The sequence below is a fragment of the Kogia breviceps genome, chromosome 1 (genome assembly GCF_026419965.1).
Source record: "Kogia breviceps isolate mKogBre1 chromosome 1, mKogBre1 haplotype 1, whole genome shotgun sequence".
NCBI classification, from domain to species: domain Eukaryota; kingdom Metazoa; phylum Chordata; class Mammalia; order Artiodactyla; family Physeteridae; genus Kogia; species Kogia breviceps.
The window spans coordinates 51,525,678-51,539,847 of NC_081310.1; positions in this window are offsets into that span (position 1 = coordinate 51,525,678).

Below are 14,170 nucleotides of genomic sequence, written 5' to 3' on the forward strand. Positions count from 1 at the left end.
ACCCTAACCCTAGCTCCAGGCCTGACCCTGACCCCTGCGCCTCCCCCGCAGCCTAAAGCGTGAACCCTGCCCTAACGGCACGCCACACCCTACGACGCACACGCCACCAAACACGCATCCGCACCCCGATCTCGACCCTCAGCCTCACCGGAGGCCTAACCCTAACCGTAACTCCAGCCCTGACCCTGACCCCTAAGCCTCCACCGCAGCCTGAAGCCTGAGGCCTACCCTAACGGCACGCCGCGCCCTACGACGCACACGCCCCCTAACACGCATCCGCACCAAAATCTCGACCCTCAGCCTCACCGGGGGCCTAACACTAACCCTAGTTCCAGGCCTGACCCTGACATCTAGGCCTCCCCCGCAGCCTGCAGCCTGAGGCCTACCCCAACGGCACGCCGCGCCCTACGACGCACACGCCCCCTAACACGCATCCGCACCAAAATCTCGACCCTCAGCCTCACCGGGGGCCTAGCCCTAACCCTAGCTCCAGGCCAGACCCTGACCCCTAGGCCTCCCCCGCAGCTTGAAGCCTGAGGCCTACCCTAACGGCTCGCTGTGACTACGACGCACACGCCCCCTAACATGCTTCAGAACCCCGATCTCAACCCTCAGTCTCACCGGGGGCCTAAACCTAACCCTGGCTCCAGGCCTGACCCTGACCCCTAGGCCTCCCCCGCAGACTGAAGCCTGAGGCGTACCCTAACGGCACACGGCGCGCTACGGCGCACACGCCCCGTAACACGCATCCGCACCCCGATCTCGACCCTCAGCCTCACCGGGGGCCTAACCCTAACCCTAGCTCCAGCTCTGACCGTGACCCCTAGGCCTCCCCCGCAGCCTGAATCCTGAAGTGTAACCTAATAGCAGGCCGCGCCCTACGACGTACACCCAACCTAACACGCATCCGCACCCCGATCTCGACCCTCAGCCTCACCGGAGGCCTAACCCTAACCCTAGCTCCTGGCCGGCACTGACACCTAGGCCTCCCCCGAGCCTGAAGCCTCAGGCCTACCCTAACGGCTCGCCGCGCCCTATGACGAACAGGGCCCCTAACACGCATCAGCACACCGATCTCAAACCTCAGCCTCACCGCGGGCCTAACCCTAACCCTAGCTCCAGGCCTGACCCTGACCCCTGCGCCTCCCCCACACCCTAAAGCGTGAACCCTACCCTAACGGCACGCCACACCCTACGATGCACACGCCCCCAAACACGCATCCGCACCCCGATTTCGACCCTCAGCCTCACCGGGGGCCTAACACTAACCCTAGCTTCAGGCCTGACCCTGACACCTAGGCCTCCCCCGCATCCGGAAGCCTGAGGCCTACCCTAACGACAGGCCACGCCCTACGACGCACACACCCCCGAACACGCATCCGCACCAAAATCTCGACCCTCAGCCTCACCGGGGGCCTAAACCTAACCGTAGCTCCAGGCCTGACCCTGACCCCTAGTCCTCCCCCCCAGCCTGAAGCCTGAGGCCTACCATAACGGCACGCCGCGCCCTAGTGCGCACACGCCAGCTAACACGCATCCGCACCTCGATCTCAACCCTCAGCCTTACCTGGGGCCTAACCCTAACCCTAGCTCCAGGCCTGACTCTGACCACTAGGTTCCCCAGCAGCCTGAAGCCTGAGGCCTACCCTAACGGCACGCCGTGCGCTACGACGTACACGCCAGCTAACACGCATCCGCACACCGATCTCGACCCTCAGCCTCACCGGGAGCCTAACCCTAACCCTAGCTCCAGGCCTGACCCTGACCCCTAGGCCTCCCCCGCAGCCTGAAGCCTGAGGCCTACACTAATGACACGTGGCGCCCTACGACGCATACGCCCCCTAACACGCATCCGCACCCCGATCTCGACCCTCAGCCTCACCGGGGGCCTAACCCTAACCCTAGCTCCAGCCCTGACCCTGACACCTAGGCCTCCCCCGCAGCGCGATGCCTGAGGCCTACCCTAACGGCACGCCACGACCTACGACGCACACGCGCCGAACACGCATCCGTACCCTGATATCGACCCTCAGCCTCACCGGGGGACTAACCATAACCATAGTTCCAGGCCTGACCCTGACCCCTAGGCCTCCCACGCAGCCTGAAGCCTGAGGCCTACCATAACGGCACGCCGTGCCCTACGACGAACACGCCCCCTAACATGCATCCGCACCCCGATCTCGACCCTCAGCCTCACCGGGGGCCTAACCCTAACTCTAACTGCAGCGCTGAACCTGACCACTGAGCCTCCCCCGCAGCCTGAAGCCTGAGGAATACCCTAACGGCACAACACGCCCTACGACGCACACGCCCCCTAACACGCATCCGCACCCCGATCTCGACCCTCAGCCTCACCGGGGACCTAACCCTAACCCTAGCTCCAGTCCTGACCTTGACCACTAGGCCTCCCCCGCAGCCTGAAGCCTCAGGCCTACCCTAACGGCACGCCGCGCTCTCCGACGCACACGCCCCCTGACACGCATCCGGCACCACGATCTCGACCCTCAGCCTCAACGGGGGCCTAACCCTAACCCTATCTCCAGCCCTGACCCTGACCCCTAGGCCTCCACCACAGCGCTAAGCCTGAGGCCTACCCTAAAGGCACGCCGCGCCCTACGACGCATCCGCACCCCGATCTCGACCCTCAGCCTCACCGGGGGCCTAACCCTAACCCTAGTTCCAGGCCTGACGCTGACCCCTAGGCCTCGCCCGCAGCCTGAAGCCTGAGGCCCACCCTAATGGCACGCCACGCCCTACGACGCACACACCCCCAAACACGCATCCGCACCCCGATATTGACCCTCAGCCTCACCGGGGGCCTAACCCTAACTCTAGCTCCAGGCGTGACCCTGACACCTAGGCCTCTCCCGCAGCCTGAAGTCTGAGGCCTACCCTAACGGCACGCCACGCCCTACGATGCCCACACCCCCTAACACGTATCCGCACCCCGATCTCGACCCTCAGCCTCACCGGGGGCCTAACCCTAACCCTATCTCCAGCCCTGACCCTGACCCCTAGGCCTCCACCGCAGCGCGAAGCCTGAGGCCTACCCTAACGGCACGCCGCGCCCTACGATGCACACGCCCCCTAACACGCGTCCGCACCCCGATCTCGACCCTCAGCCTCACCGGGGGCCTAACCCTAACCCTAGCTCCAGGCCTGACCCTGACCCCTAGGCCTCCCGGGCAGCCTGAAGCCTGAGGCCTACCCTAACGGCACGCCGCGCCCTACGACGCACACGCCCCCTAACTCGCATCCGCAACCAGATCTCGACCCTCAGCGTCACCGGGGGCCTAACCCTAACCCTAGCTCCAGCCCTGACTCTAACCCCTAGGCCTCCCCCGCAGCCTGAAGCCTGAGACCCACCCTAATGGCACGCCGCGCCCTACGACGCACACGCCCCCTAACACGCATCTGCACCCGATCTCAACACTCAGCCTCCTCGCGGGCCCATACCTAACCCAAGCTCCGGTCCTGACACTGAACACTAGGCCTCCCCCGCAGCCTGAAGCCTGAGTTTTACCCTAACGGCATGCCGCGCCCTACGACGCACACGCCCCCTAACACGCATCCGCACCACGATCTCGACCCTCAGCCTCACCGGAGGCCGAACCCTAACCCTAGCTCCAGGCCTGTCCCTGACCCCTAGGCCTCCCCCGCAGCCAGAAGCCTGAGGCCTACCCAAACGACAGGCCGCGCCCTACGACGCACACGTCCCCCAACACGTATCCGCACCAAAATCTCGACCCTCAGCCTCACCGTGGGCCTAACCCTAACCCTAGCTCCATGCCCGACCCTGAACCCTAGGCCTCCCCCGCAGCCTGAAGCCTACCCTAACGGCACGCCGCGCCCTATGACTTACACGCCCCCTAACACGCATTCGCACCCCGATTTCGACCCTCAGCCTCCCCGGGGGCCTAACCCTAACCCTAGCTCCAGGTCTGACCCTGACCCCCAGGCCTCCCCCGCAGCCTGAAGCCTGAGGCCTACCCTAACGGCACGCCGCGCCCTACGACGCACACGCCCCCTAACATGCATCCGCACCCCGATCTCGACCCTCAGTCTCACCGGGGGCCTAACCCTAACCCTAACTGCAGCGCTGAACCTGACCACTGAGCCTCCCCCGCAGCCTAAAGCCTGAGGCCTACCCTAAAGGCACGCCGCGCCCTACGACGCACACGCCCCCTAACACGCATCCGCACCCGTATCTCGACCCTCAGCGTCACCGGGGGCCTAACCCTAACCCTAGCTCCAGGCCTGACCCTGACCCCTAGGCCTCCCCCGGAGCCTGAAGCCTGAGGCCTACCCTAACGGCATGCCGCGCCCTGCGACGCACACGCCCCCTAACACGCATCCGTATCCCGATCTGGACCCTCAGCCTCACCGGGGGCCTAACCCTAACCTTGGCTCCAGGCCGGACCCTGACTCCTAGGCCTCCCGGGCAGCCTGAAGCCTGAGGCCTACCGTAACAGCACTATGCGCCCTACGACGCACACGCCCCGTAACACGCATCCGCACCCAGATCTCGACCCTCAGCCTCACCGGGGGCCAAACCCTAAACCTAGCTCCAGGCCCGGCCCTGACCCCTAGGCCTCCCCCGCAGCCTGACGCCTGAGGCCTACCCTAACGGCACGCCACGCCTTACGGCGCACACGCCTCCTAACACGCATCCGCACCCCTATCTCGACCCTCAGCCTCACCGGTGGCCTAACCCTAACTCTAGCTCCAGGCCTGACCCTGAACCCTAGGCCTCCCCCGCAGCCTGAAGCCTACCCTAACGGCACGCCGCGCCCTAAGACGCACACGCCCCCTAACATGCATCCGCACCCCGATCTCGACCCTCAGCCTCACCTGGGGCCTAACCCTAACACTAGTTCCAGGCCTGACGCTGACCCCTAGGCCTCCACCGCAGCCTGAAGCCTGAGGCCCACCCTAACGGCACGCCACGCCCTACGACGCACAAGCCCCCTAACATGCATCCGCACCCCGATCTCGACCCTCAGCCTCGCCGGGGGACTAAGCCTCACCCTCGCTCCAGGCCTCACCCTGACCCCTAGGCCTCCCCCGCAGCCTGAAGCCTGAGGCCTACCCTAACGGCACCCCGCGCCCTATGACGCACACGCCCCCTAACTCGCATCCGCACCCCGATCTCGACCCTCAGCCTCACCGGGGGCCAACCCTAACCCTAGCTCCGGTCCTGACCCTGAACACTAGGCCTCCCCCGCAGCCTGAATCCTGAGGCTTACCCTAACGGTACGCCGCGCCCTCCGACGCACACGCCCCCTAACACGCATCCGCACCCCGATCTCGACCCTCAGCCTCACCGGGGGCCTAACTCTAACCCTAGCTCCAGGACTGACCCTGACCCCTAGGCCTCCCCCTCAGCCAGAAGCCTGAGTCCTACCCTAACGACAGGCCGCGCCCTACGACGCACACGTCCCCCAAAACGCATCCGCACCAAAATCTCGACCCTCAGCCTCACCGGGGGCCTAACCCTAACCCTAGCTCCAGCCATGGCCCTGACATTTAGGCCTCCCCCACAGCCTGAAGCCTGAGGCCTACCCTAAAGGCACGCCGTGCCCTACGACGCACAAGCCCCCTAACACGCATCCGCACCCCGATATCGACCCTCAGCCTCACCGGGGGCCTAACCATAACCCTAGTTCCATGCCTGACCCAGACCCCTAGGCCTCAGCCGCAGCGCGAATCCTGAGGCCTACCCTAACGGCACGCCGCGCCCTACGACGCACACGCCCCCTAACACGCATCCGCACTCCGATTTCGACCCTCAGCCTCACCGGAGACCTAACCCTAACCCTAGCTCCAGGCCTGACCCTGACCCCTACGCCTCCCCCGCAGCCTGAAGCCTGAGGCCTACCCTAACGGCACGCCGCGCCATACGACACACACGCCCCCTAACATGCATCCGCACCCCGTTTTCGACCCTCAGCCTCACCGGGGGCCTAACCCTAACCCTAACTGCAGTGCTGAAACTGACCACTGAGCCTCCCCCGAAGCCTAAAGCCTGAGGCCTACCCTAATGGCACGCCGCGCCCTACGACGCACACGCCCCCTAACACGCATCCGCACCCCGATCTCGACCCTCAGCCTCACTGGGGACCTAACCCTAACCCTAGCTCCAGTCCTGACCCTGACACCTAGGCCTGCACCGCAGCCTGATGCCTAAGGCCTACCCTAACGGCACGCCGCGCCCTATGACGCACACGCCCCCTAACATGAATCCGCACCCCGATCTCGACCCTCAGCCTCAACAGGGGCCTAACCCTAACCCTAGCTCCAGGCCTGACCCTGACCCCTAGGCCTCCACTGCAGCCAGAAGTCTGAGGCCTACCCTAACGACAGGCCGCGCCCTGCGACGCACATGTCCCCCAACACGCATTTGCACCAAAATCTCAACCCTCAGCCTCACGGTGGGCCTAACCCTAACTCTAGCTCCAGGCCTGACACTGAACCCTAGGCCTCCCCTGCAGCCTGAAGCCTACCCTAACGGAACGCCGAGCCCTAAGACGCACACGCCCCCTAACACGCATCCGCACCCCGATCTCGACCCTCAGCCTCACCGGGGGCCTAACCCTAACACTAGTCCCAGGCCTGACGCTGACCCCTAGGCCTCCCCCGCAGCCTGAAGCCTGAGGCCCACCCTAACGGCCCGCCACGCCCTACGACGCACACGCCCCCTAACATGCATCCGCACCCCGATCTCGACCCTCAGCCTCGCCGGGGGACTAACCCACACCCTAGTTCCAGGCCTCACCCTGACCCCTAGGCCTCCCCCGCAGCCTGAAGCCTGAGGCCTACCCTAACGGCACCCCGCGCCCTATGACGCACACGCCTCCTAACACGCATCCGCACCCCGATCTCGACCCACAGCCTCACCGGGGGCCTAACCCTAACCCTAGCTCCAGCCCTCACACTGACCCCTAGGCCTCCCCCGCAGCCTGAAGCCTGAGGCCTACCCTAACGGCACGCCGCGCCTTACGGCGCACACGCCCCCTAACACGTATCCGCACCCCGATCTCGACCCTCATCCTCACCGGGGACCTAACCGTAACCCTATCTCCAGACCTGACCCTGACACCTAGGCCTCCCCCGCAGCATGCAGCCTGAGGCCTACCTTAACGGCACGCCGCGCCCTACGACGCACACGCCCCCTAACACGCATCCGCACCCGATTTCAACCCTCAGCCTCCTCGCGGTCCTAAACCTAACCCTAGCTCCGGTCCTGACCCTGAACACTAGGTCTTCCCCGCAGCCTGAAGCCTGAGGCTTACCCTAACGGCACGCCGCGCCCTACGACGCACACGACCCCTAACACGCATCCGCACCCCGATCTCGACCCTCAGCCTCACCGGGGGCCTAACTCTAACCCTAGCTCCAGGACTGACCCTGACCCCTAGGCCTCCCCCTCAGCCAGAAGCCTGAGTCCTACCCTAACAACAGGCCGCGCCCTACGACGCACACGTCCCCTAACACGCATCTGCACCCCGATCTCGACCCTCAGCGTCACCGGGGGCCTAACCCTTACCCTAGCTCCAGGGCTGACCCTGACCCGTAGGCCCCCCCCCGCAGCCTGAAGCCTAAGGCTTACCCTAACGGCAGGCCGTGCCCTAAGACGCACACACCCCTTAACACGCTTCAGCACCACGATCTCAACTCTCAGCCTCACCGTGGGCCTAATCCTAACCCTAGCTCCAAACCTGACCCTGACCCCTAGGCCTCCCCCGCAGCCAGAAGCCTGAGGCCTACCCAAACGACAGGCCGCGCCCTACGACGCACACGTCCCCCAACACGTATCCGCACCAAAATCTCGACCCTCAGCCTCACCGTGGGCCTAACCATAACCCTAGCTCCAGGCCCGACCCTGAACCCTAGGCCTCCCCCGCAGCCTGAAGCCTACCCTAACGGCACGCCGCGCCCTATGACTCACACGCCCCCTAACATGCATCCGCACCCCGATCTCGACCCTCAGCCTCGCCGAAGGACTAACCCTAACCCTAGCTCCAGGCCTCACCCTGACCCCTAGGCCTCCCCCGCAGCCTGAAGCCTGAGGCCTACCCTAACGGCACGCCGCGCCCTATGACGCACACGCCCCCTAACACGCATCCGCACCCCGATCTCGACCCTCAGCCTCACCGGGGGCCTAACCTTAACCCTAGCTCCAGCCTTGACACTGACCCCTAGGCCTCCCCCGCAGCCTGAAGCCTGAGGCCTACCCTAACGGCACGCTGCGCCTTACGGCGCACACGCCCCCTAACACGCATCCGCATCCCGAACTCGACCCTCATCCTCACCGGGGACCTAACCGTAACCCTAGCTCCAGGTCTGACACTGACACCTAGGCCTCCCCCGCAGACTGCAGCCTGAGGCCTACCCTAATGGCACGCCGCGCCCTACGACGCACACGCCCCCTAACACGCATCTGCACCCGATCTCAACCCTCAGCCTCCTCGCTGGCCCATACCTAACCGAAGCTCCGGTCCTGACCCTGAACACTAGGCCTCCCCCGCAGCCTGAAGCCTGAGTTTTACCCTAACGGCATGCCGCGCCCTACGATGCACACGCCCCCTAACACGCATCCGCACCACGATCTCGACCCTCAGCCTCAACGGAGGCCGAACCCTAACCCTAGCTCCAGGCCTGACCCTGACCCCTAGGCCTCCCCCGCAGCCAGAAGCCTGAGGCCTACCCAAACGACAGGCCGCGCCCTACGACGCACACGTCCCCCAACACGTATCCGCACCAAAATCTCGACCCTCAGCCTCACCGTGGGCCTAACCATAACCCTAGCTCCAGGCCCGACCCTGAACCCTAGGCCTCCCCCGCAGCCTGAAGCCTACCCTAACGGCACGCCGCGCCCTATGACTTACACGCCCCCTAACACGCATTCGCACCCCGATTTCGACCCTCAGTCTCACCGGGGGCCTAACCCTAACCCTAACTGCAGCGCTGAACCTGACCACTGAGCCTCCCCCGCAGCCTAAAGCCTGAGGCCTACCCTAAAGGCACGCCGCGCCCTACGACGCACACGCCCCCTAACACGCATCCGCACCCCTATCTCGACCCTCAGCCTCACCGGGGGCCTAACCCTAACCCTAGCTCCAGCTCTGACCCTGAACCCTAGGCCTCCCCCGCAGCCTGAAGCCTGAGGCCCACCCTAACGGCCCGCCACGCCCTACGACGCACACGCCCCCAAACATGCATCCGCACCCGGATCTCGACCCTCAGCCTCGCCGGGGGACTAACCCTCACCCTAGTTCCAGGCCTCACCCTGACCCCTAGGCCTCCCCCGCAGCCTGAAGCCTGAGGCCTACCCTAACGGCACCCCGCGCCCTATGACGCACACGCCCCCTAACACGCATCCGCACCCCGATCTCGACCCACAGCCTCACCGGGGGCCTAACCCTAACCCTAGCTCCAGCCCTCACCCTGACCCCTAGGCCTCCCCCGCAGCCTGAAGCCTGAGGCCTACCCTAACGGCACGCCGCACCTTACGGCGCACGCGCCCCCTAACACGCATCCGCACCCCGATCTCGACCCTCATCCTCACCGGGGACCTAACCGTAACCCTATCTCCAGACCTGACCCTGACACCTAGGCCTCCCCCCCAGCATGCAGCCTGAGGCCTACCTTAACGGCACGCCGCGCCCTACGACGCACACGCCCCCTAACACGCATCCGCACCCGATTTCAAACCTCAGCCTCCTCGCCGTCCTAAACCTAACCCTAGCTCCGGTCCTGACCCTGAACACTAGGTCTTCCCCGCAGCCTGAAGCCTGAGGGTTACCCTAACGGCACGCCGCGCCCTACGACGCACACGCCCCCTAACACGCATCCGCACCCCGATCTCGACCCTCAGCCTCACCGGGGGCCTAACCCTAACCCTAGCTCCAGGCCTGACCCTGAACCCTAGGCCTCCCCCTCAGCCAGAAGTCTGAGTCCTACCCTAACGACAGGCCGCGCCCTACGACGCACACATCCCCGAACACGCATCCGCACCAAAATCTCGACCCTCAGCCTCACCGGGGGCCTTACCCTAACCCTAGCTCCAGCCCTGACCCTGACACTTAGGCCTCCCCCGCAGCCTGAATCCTGAGGCCTACCCTAAAGGCACGCCGTGCCCTACGATGCACACGCCCCCTAACACGCATCCGCACCCCAATCTCGACCCTCAGCCTCACCGGGGGCCTTACCATAACCCTAGCTCCAGCCCTGACACTGACCGCTAGGCCTCCCCCGCAGCCTGAAGCCTACCCTAACCGCACGCCACCACCTACGACGCACACGCCCCCTAACACGAATCCGCACCCCGATCTCGACCCTCAGCCTCCTCGCGGGCCTAAACCTAACCCTAGCTCCGGGCCTGACCCTGAAACCTAGGCCTCCCCCGCAGCCTGAAGCCTGAGGCCTACCCTAAAGGCACGCCGCGCCCTACTACGCACACGCCGCCTAACACGCATCCGCACCCCGATCTCGACCCTTAGCCTCACTGGGGACCTAACCATAACCCTAGCTCCAGTCCTGACCCTGACCACTAGGCCTCCCCCGCAGCCTGATGCCTAAGGCCTACCCTAACGGCACGCCGCGCCCTACGACGCACACGTCCCCGAACACGCATCTGCACCAAAATCTCCACCCTCAGCCTCACCGTGGGCCTAACCCTAACTCTAGCTCCAGGCCTGACCCTGAACCATAGGCCTCCCCCGCAACCTGAAGCCTACCCTAACGGCACGCCGCGCCCGAAGACGCACACGCCCCCTAACACGCATCCACACCCCGATCTCGACCCTCAGCCTCACCGGGGGCCTAACCGTAACACTAGTTCCAGGCCTGACGCTGACCCCTATGCCTCCCCCGCACCCTGAAGCCTGAGGCGTACCCTAACGGCACCCCTTGCCCTATGACGCACACGCCCCCTAACACGCATCCGCACCCCGATCTCGACCCTCAGCCTCACCGGGGGCCTAACCCTAACTCTAGCTCCAGGCGTGACCCTGACACCTAGGCCTCCCCCGCAGCCTGAAGCCAGAGGCCCACCATAACGGCACGCCACGGCCTACGACGCACACGCCCACTAACATGCATCCGCACCCCGATCTCGACCCTCAGCCTCGCCGGGGGACTAATCCTCACCCTAGCTCCAGGCCTCACCCTGACCCCTAGGCCTCCCACGCAGCCTGAAGCCTACCCTAACGGCACGCCACGCCTTACGGCGCACACGCCTCCTAACACGCATCCGCACCCCGATCTCGACTCTCATCCTCACCAGGGAGCTAACCCTAACCCTAGCTACAGCCCTTACACTGACACCTAGGCCTCCCCCGCAGCCTGAAGCCTACCCTAACGGCACGACGTGACCTACGACGCACACGCCCCCTAACACGCATCCGCACCCCGATCTCGACCCTCAGCCTCCTCGCGGGCCTAAACCTAATCCTAGCTCCGGGCCTGACCCTGAACCCTAGGCCACCCCCGCAGCCTGAAGCCTACCCTAACGGCACGCCGCGCACTACTACGCACACGCCGCCTAACACGCATCCGCACCCCGATCTGGACCCTCAGCCGCACCGGGGGCCTAAACCTAACTCTAGCTCCAGGCGTGACCCTGACACCTAGGCCTACCCTGCAGCATGAACCCTGAGGCCTACGCTAACGGCACGCCAGGCCCTACGACGCACACGCCCCCTAACACGCATCCGCACCCCGATATCGACCCTCAGCCTCACCGGGGGCCTAACCCTAACCCTGGCTCCAGCCCTGACCCTGACCCCTAGGCCTCCCCCGCAGCCTGAAGCCTGAGGCCTACCCTAACAGCACGCCGCGCCCTACAACGCACACGCCCCCTAACACACATCCGCACCCCAATCTCGACCCTCAGCCTCAAAGGGGGCCTAACCCTAAGCCTAGCTCCAGCCCTGACCCTGACCCCTAGGCCTCCCCCGCAGCCTGAAGCCTGAGGCCTACCCTAACGGCACGCCGCGCCCTACTACGCACACGCCCCCTAACACGCATCCGCACCCCGATCTCGACCCTCAGCCTCACTTGCGGACTAACCCTAAGTCAAGCTCCGGGCGTGACCCTGACACCTACGCCTCCCCCGCAGCCTGAAGCCTGAGGCCTACCCTAACAGCACGCCGCAACCTACGACGCACACGTGCCCTAACACGCATCCGCACCCCGATCTCGACCCTCAGCCTCACCGGGGGCCTAACCCTAACCCTAGCTCCAGGCTTGACCCTGACCCCTAGGCCTCTACCACCGACTGAAGACTGAGGCCTACCCTAACGGCTCGCAACGACCTATGACGCACACGCCCACTAACACGCATCCGCACCCAGATCTCAACCCTCAGCGTCACCGGGGGACTAACCCTAACCCTAGCTCCAGGCCCGACACTGACCACTAGGCCTCCCCCGCAGCCTGAAGCCTGAGGCCTACCCTAACGGCACGCTGCGCCCTATGACGCACACGCCCGCTAACACGCATTCGCACACCGATCTCGACCCTCAGCCTCACCGGGAGCCTAACCCTAACCCTAGGTGCAGGCATGACCCTGACCCCTAGGCCTCCCCCGCAGCCTGAAGCCTGAGGACTACCCTAATGGCAAGCCGCGCACTACGACGCACACGGCCCCTAACACGCATCCGCACCCCGATCTCGACCCTCAGCATCACCGGGGGCCTAAACCTAACCCTAGCTCCAGGCCTGACCCTGACCACTAGGCCTCTCCCGCAGCCTGAAGCCTGAGGCCTACCCTAACGGCACGCCACGCCCTACGGTGCACACGCCCCCTAACACGCATCCGCACCCCGATCTCGAACCTCAGCCTCACCGCGGACCTAACCGTAACCCTAGCTCCAGGCATGACCCTGACACCTAGACCTCCCCTTTAGCCTGCAGCCTGAGGCCTACCCTAATGGCACGCCACGCCCTACGACGCACACACCCCCTAACAAGCATCAGCACACCAATCTCAACCCTCAGCCTCAGCGGGGCCTAATCCTCACCCTAGCTCCAGCGCTGACCATGACCCCTAGGCCTCCCCCACAGCCTGAAGCCTGACGCCTACCCTAAAGGCACGCCGCGCCCTACGACGCAAACGCCCCCTAACAGGCATCCGCACCCCGATCTCGACCCTCAGCCTCACCGGGGGCCTAACCCTAACCCTAGCTCCAGGCCTGACCCTAACCCCTAGGCCTCCCCCGCCGCCTGAAGCCTGAGGCGTACCCTAACGGCACGCCGCGCCCTGCGACGCACACGCCCCCTAACACGCATCCGCACCCCGATCTCGACGCTCAGCCTCACCGGGGCACTAACCCTAACCCTAGCTCCAAGCCTGACCCTGACCCCTAGGCCTCCCCCGCAGCCTGAAGCCTGAGGCCTACCCTAACGGCACGCCGCGGCCTACGACGCACACGCCCCCTAACAGGCATCCGCACCCCCATCTCGACCCTCAGCCTCACCGGGGGCCTAACCCTAATCCTAGCTCCAGGCCTGACCCTGAACCCTAGGCCTCCCCCGCAGACTGAAGGCTGAGGCCTGCCCTAACGACAGGCCGCGCCCTACGACGAACACGTCCCCCAACACTCATCCACAACAAAATTAAGACCCTCAGCCTCACCGAGGGCCTAACCCTAACACTAGATACAGGCCTGACCCTGACCCCTGCGCCTCCCCCACAGCCTAAAGCGTGAACCCTACCCTAACGGCACGCCACACCCTACGATGCACACGCCCCCAAACACGCATCCGCACCCCGATTTCGACCCTCAGCCTCACCGGGGGCCTAACACTAACCCTAGCTTCAGGCCTGACCCTGACACCTAGGCCTCCCCCGCATCCGGAAGCCTGAGGCCTACCCTAACGACAGGCCACGCCCTACGACCCACACCCCCCCTAACACGCATCCGCACCAAAATCTCGACCCTCAGCCTCACCGGGGGCCTAAACCTAACCGTAGCTCCAGGCCTGACCCTGACCCCTAGTCCTCCCCCCCAGCCTGAAGCCTGAGGCCTACCATAACGGCACGCCGCGCCCTATGACGCACACGCCCCCTAACACGCATCCGCACCCCGATCTCGACCCTCAGCCTCACCGGGGGCCTAACCCTAACCCTAGCTCCAGCCCTGACCCTGACCCCTAGGCCTCCCCA